The sequence below is a fragment of the Poecile atricapillus genome, chromosome 1, assembly GCF_030490865.1.
Source record: "Poecile atricapillus isolate bPoeAtr1 chromosome 1, bPoeAtr1.hap1, whole genome shotgun sequence".
NCBI classification, from domain to species: Eukaryota; Metazoa; Chordata; class Aves; order Passeriformes; family Paridae; genus Poecile; species Poecile atricapillus.
Genome location: NC_081249.1, coordinates 93,262,918 through 93,268,917, shown reverse-complemented (window position 1 = coordinate 93,268,917; position 6,000 = coordinate 93,262,918).

Sequence of the window (6,000 nt, the reverse complement as noted above, 5' to 3'; positions counted from 1 at the left end):
AGAATGTCTGACCAATCAGCAGGCAATTCTGAAACAGCAATAGCAAGTTCTGTTTCTTCCCAATGGATAGGCCAAAAGAAGTTATTTGGGGTTACATGAGTCAAATGAGGGAACCATGCAGGTTCAAGGAAATGGCTGTGTCAGGGAGAGTTTATGGAAAGTACAGTAGAGGGGGAATATTAAGAGCATGGGGTAGATGGGGGATACTGTGTACCATAGGGTCGGCAAATAAGAGTTTTTCCACATATGATTTCAAAAGAATCAGATTTGAGACATTTCAAAAAGTGTCTTCATCACATGCAGTAATGTTAATTACCTTAACCGTGGATATGTTTGTCAGACTACTACAAAGATGAACTATGATATATTTCAAAGGGACTTAAAGATCAGTGAGGATTTTGTTTTCTCTTTTAGGAATGTGGTAATTGAGAAACTGAAGTAAATTTATCAAAGTCCCAAAGCATGTTAGGAGCAGTAAATACATTGCTGCTGTGAAAAACAGATATGGAGCTATTTGAAATTTTAAAAGAAAGGAGTGTGTCCTTTCTAAACACTGCAGTGAAAGTATATAGCTTTTAAATAATATGAACTCTGGGCTAAACATTAGAAAAATAGATAGTGCTGTTGCCAAGGCATAAATGTGCATACACTGAGAAAAGGTTGTTGTTGCTCAGCTTTATACATGTTCCTGTTAAAGAATTGTAACTTGAAGGCTATGAAAATGTCTATTTGTTTCAGGAGATAATGTTGATTTACTTTAAGCTTCACTTAAGAGCAACAGACCATCAGGACCAGAAGAAGGCAGTAGAGTCTATTAGGTCCTTGACTGGACCTAATAGAGAGGAGAGAACAAAGTGTGGCTGAAGTCAGCGATAGTGTAACTGAATTGGGTTCATTTGGATATTGCAAAGAAATTTGAAAAACTGAAAGCAAGTGGTTCTGTATCCAAATTTGAAATCCACTTATAAACTAACATTTATCAAGGCATATTTTGGACTGTCTGAGGACCTCTAACTTTGATACTTCTATGGATTTACCTCCTAGAAAGAAGATACAAGGATCTTAGAAAGATAGAATCCACATCAGATCAAAAAATTTCCAGTGAATCAAAACAAACAAACAAATAAACCCAAACCAAAGCAAGCAAAAAAAGCCACAACAAAACAAAGCAAACAAAACCCTCATGGGTTTTTGATTGGAATGCTTGGATGGATTTTACAGAAATGCACGATTGCATTGGATATAATGAGAGAATTTTAAATCTTCAGTACTGTTACTGAATTTTGCTTTTGGGGGTTGAAAAGTGGAGTGTGACTACCAAGTGGAATTTCTGTCTATACTTAATAGTATTTCAGGAGAGGGTAGAAAGATTTACCATCTCCATTTGTAGAAACTGTGGTGAAATTCTCAGTATTAGGTGAAATTACATGTCCAGCACAAACAACTATGATATGTAGATTATCTCACTGCTACAAGAAAGACAGAAAGTATTATAGAATAGAATGTTGGAGGAAGTGAAAGTAAAATAGGATTTAAGATCAGTTTTAAATCAATGGAGATAAAACAAATGCTTCCTAAATTTGTTGTGTGTAGAGGAATAGGGCTTTAATGCTGAGCATGACATAATTTTTCGAAGTACAAAATTGTCCTTTAGTTTTCCTGGGATGTAATACCTGTGTACTTACACAGACAGGATCTGTTGATGTCCCAGGAAATAATGAGACAAAATTTGGGCCAGTGAGGTTGCACTGTGTGTGAAGAAGGTCTAATAAGAGCCTGCAGGAGTTTGATGAGATGGTAAAAAGGGAGATCCAGCAAATTCCCATTTTCAGTGGGCACAGTATAATCAAAATTAAGTCAGACCTAGTAGCTCAGCATCCTTTGGGAGACCATTTTGACTTCTTGGATGACTAAACATACAAAGGATGCAGCTTTTGCCAAAGATCTAAGAATTAATAACCTTCACTGGCTTCCAAACAACAATATTAAATGAGCTTTGTGTTTCAGCAGCTTTACTCTCCCTGTTGGACTGGTTTAGCCTATTAGGTCCCAAGGGTTTCAGGAAATGCTGGAAAATCTTGAGGGAATTACCATGCCTGAAGCCATGGCTTGGTAACTACTGAGCTTAATGCAAGAATGAAAATGGCCATGCTGTCATTTAAACATTTAACATTTTAATATTCTTGTTAATGGCTGACAGCTAAGCAGGGAAGGGCCTGGCCTGTGTCATGTGCAACATGGAGAATATCTGACACTGTCGGGTTTTTACGTTTTTGTGTTTCATGTTGCCTGAGGACTGAGTGTTTTGTTTTCTCTGATTTATTCTGCTTTTAATCTTTTAGCTTTAAGAGGAAATGAATGACATATAAAGTTTTAGGCAGAGTTCAGTGCTGTTCTTGAACAGAATCATAGATTGGTTTGGATTGGAAGGGATCTTAAAGATCGTCTAGTTCCAAATCCCTGGCATGGGCAGAGGCACCTTCTACTAGACCAGGTTGCTCCAAGATCCATCCAACCTGCCACTGAACACTTCCAGGGCTGGAATGTCCCAAAATGTCTTTGGCCAATATCTTCCAGTGCCTCACCACCCACACAGTAAAGAATTTCTTCCTAGTACCCAAGATAAACCTACTCTCAATTTGAAGCCATTCCCCCTTGTCCTGATATTATTTCATGCCCTTGTTGAAAGTCCCTCTCCATCTTTCTTGCAGGCTCCCTTCAGGTACTAGAAGGCCACAATTAGGTCACCCTGAAGTATTTTCTCTTCCTGGCTGAGCAATCCCAACTCTCTCAGCCTGCCTTGTACAAGAGGTGTTTTGTTGCTCCAGCAATCTTGGTGACCCTCTCTGGGCTTGTTCCAACAGGCCAATGTCCCTCCTGTGCTGGGGACCCCAGAGCTGGGGGCAGCACTGCAGCTGGGCTCTAACAGAGAGACAGAATCCCCTCCCTTGCCCTGCTTTGGATACAACCCAGGCAGTGCCAGCGTTATTTCTGAACTGTGACTAACTTTGAGAAAGCTGGACATATATAATTTGCTTTTCTAACTTTATAAAGACCTAACACAGATCCCTGACTTGAAAAGAACTCTGAAATGAGAAAGCTCAGTATTACACTTCCTGAAGCAGATAAAATTGTATTCTCTTGTAGGTATTCTTAACAATAGAACCTTTCAATATATGATGATATGATACAGATAAGATTGTCAAACTCTCCATCATTTACTGTGGAACATTGTTCATATTTGAGCTTAGCTTTCATAACAAACAGAGAATGAACTTCTTTTTCCTCCTCTCTAGCAGAATAGATTAGGGCAACACAGAAGTATTACCCTTCAAATTTTATAGCGCATGTTAATAAAATAAATTTAAACTTGACCCCACTGGGATGAACACACATGAGAAGACCATCAAGTTCAGCATGCTTGTCCTCTCTGATGTAGGTGGTAAACGAATGCCTTTTTCCTCCTTTCTCCCTCAAGCTGAAGGAGACCTTTCCTCCTCCACTGAGCCCTGCATCTTCTGTGTCATTACCAGAGCAGGCATAAAGGTCTCTGTGCTTGACGTTGGGTCCTCATCACCTCCCTTGCTGCCTCCTGCTGCCTTCTTCAGGCTCAGAAACCCTCTCTGACCTCTACTTGTATCAGGTTGTGCCTCAGATACTGGACAGAGGGGACTGGCAGTTCTGGGTGGCAGCTACACCAGGGACAAGCAGAGTGAATAGTGCATGCAGGTTGTAGGGAAAAGAAAGGGGTGCAGCAGGTGGGAAACAGGAGTGGCAGCATGTCACATGCTTCTCTAGCATGTCACAGTGCCAGGCATACATGGGATGTGGCACTTTGTTGTACAGAACAGTTCTGTCAGGCAGTGAGTAGGACTGCTTTGAGAAATTAGGCTGCCCCTCTCCACAAAGTTTCTTGTTCCCTTTTTCACCAGAATTGCTTGGGGAAGGAGCTAATCCCTCAGATTTACACAGAAAATTCACCATTATGCTTGGAGTAGCTCCTAAACCTCCAGAAAATCACAGTCCAGAAACATAGCTCGGTATCCTGTAGAGCAGAGCTAAAATAGGGCCTTTTGTGGTAATGCAGTTTTCCATGCACGGGGCAGCAGATTTGGATTCCCGCCTGCACGGACCTGGACTCTTAATAAAATTCCATCTGTGTTTCCTGCCCTCTGGGGTGAATTCTTTTGGCTAGCAGTGAAGTCTTGGAAAAGAAATAATAGTCACTGTACCAGGGCACTCTTAAGAAGGTTGGTTATGGTGTGGATCTGGTAATGTAGAACTCTTTTAATGCATGCACACAAAGCACAGCTCTGATACTGCTAGATGATAATCCACAGGAATTTTAGCTATGAATTTCCATTCTCCACTATTGGTGTTTTTATGGATTAAATGGAGCACTTTAATTTAAATGGAGCAAGTGTTTCAGTCCCAGCCTGAAATTCTTATAGGTTTGATACAGAATTGCATCAAAATCACTATGGGTGTATCTTCCACTTCTAGCAGCAGTCTATTTAAATGGAATTGTAACAAAAATTTATCTGCGGTGAGACTGAAATGTGACCAAGCCCTGTGCTCTGCTTTTTGGATTGGGGAGCTCTTCCACTTTAATCATATGCAGTGAGTTTTGCGTTGAGGTTCCTACTGCAAGGGAACAATACTCTGCATATACCATGTCTTCCTGGCAGACTGAGAGTTCTGGACTTCCCTCTCAGTGGGTATCTTGTGGCTAAACTAAATGAAGTCAAGGCAAGGAGAGAGTCTTTTTAGAGCCTTAAAGGCAAGTGTATTTTTACAGTTTTCCTGCTTATTTACTTCTTGGTAGATCTTTGCTGTTCTAACTCCCCCATGTACAGCTGTGGGTAAGTGAAAGGGTCCTGTCAGCTCACTCTATTACTTCACCAATACAAATACTTCCTACATCCATTAATAATCTGTATTTTGGAGTGTGCTTCTATCTCCTATCATTGATCCTGATCAATATGTGGCCTGGTCACCATGTGCCTGTGAGTGAAGCATGACCATGGTTAGAATTTCTTAATCTTTTTCCTGAAAGGCTGAAGGCTAAGGCAGATTTGGCCTGTTGGGTGTCCTTCATCTCTGGAAACATCACTCCACAGCTGATACTGTTGCCAGTGCCTGTTAAGGGCCAGTTAAGGGCATAGGAAGGTCTTCAGTTGTTTTTTCTCTCATTCATTTCTTGTTTGGGTACAGGGTACCCCATGTACCTTCCCTCATGCAGGCTGCTTCAGCTGAAGTCAGCTCTTGTGCTGGAGAGAAGGAGTCTGGTCAGCTGAGGGCACTGCATAGGAGGATGAACCTGTCTCTGCCCACTCTTCCTCCCAGTGCTGAAGCATCCAGGTCATCATCCCCACTCAGGCATCAATGGGGGCCACTGTGAGCATGTGCAGTGCAGGACCAGGTGCTCCAAAGAAGGCTCAGAAACTGTGCCTCACACCATAATACTGTCGTGTCATCATACTGGTATCACTGGGCAGCTCACCTATTCAGCACTGCAGTACCAGGGGAATGGCAATATATCACCAGAGGAAGCCAGGAGTGGAGTAAAACAGAACTGAGGGTGGACTTTTCTACTCCAGTCGTGTGTGGGACTCACAGCGTTTGTCTCCATCTCAGCCCCATCACACCCCGCAGCACGGAACAGCGCAGACATCCCACGTGGCACTGTGAGCTGTGAGCCTGGATACTGACAGCAACTTGTCATGGCACTGCAGGACTTAGCATGAAGCGTGGAGCCAGCCTGAGAAGCAGGGTAAATTGGCCCATGCTGAGCTCCTGGCTGATACTGATTCTCGTTCAAAGCTTGCTTTTCTGAGCCTGTGCTACAGCAGGAGGGACTGTGTACAACAACACATATTGGAGGGTCCCTGGAGAAGAAGAAAGGGGCTTCCTGGGTCATCCTGTCTCACATTTGGTTTGGCTTGTAAAGTATCACATTCCCCCATGGCAAACTACAACTGCACTGAGAATAATAGCTGA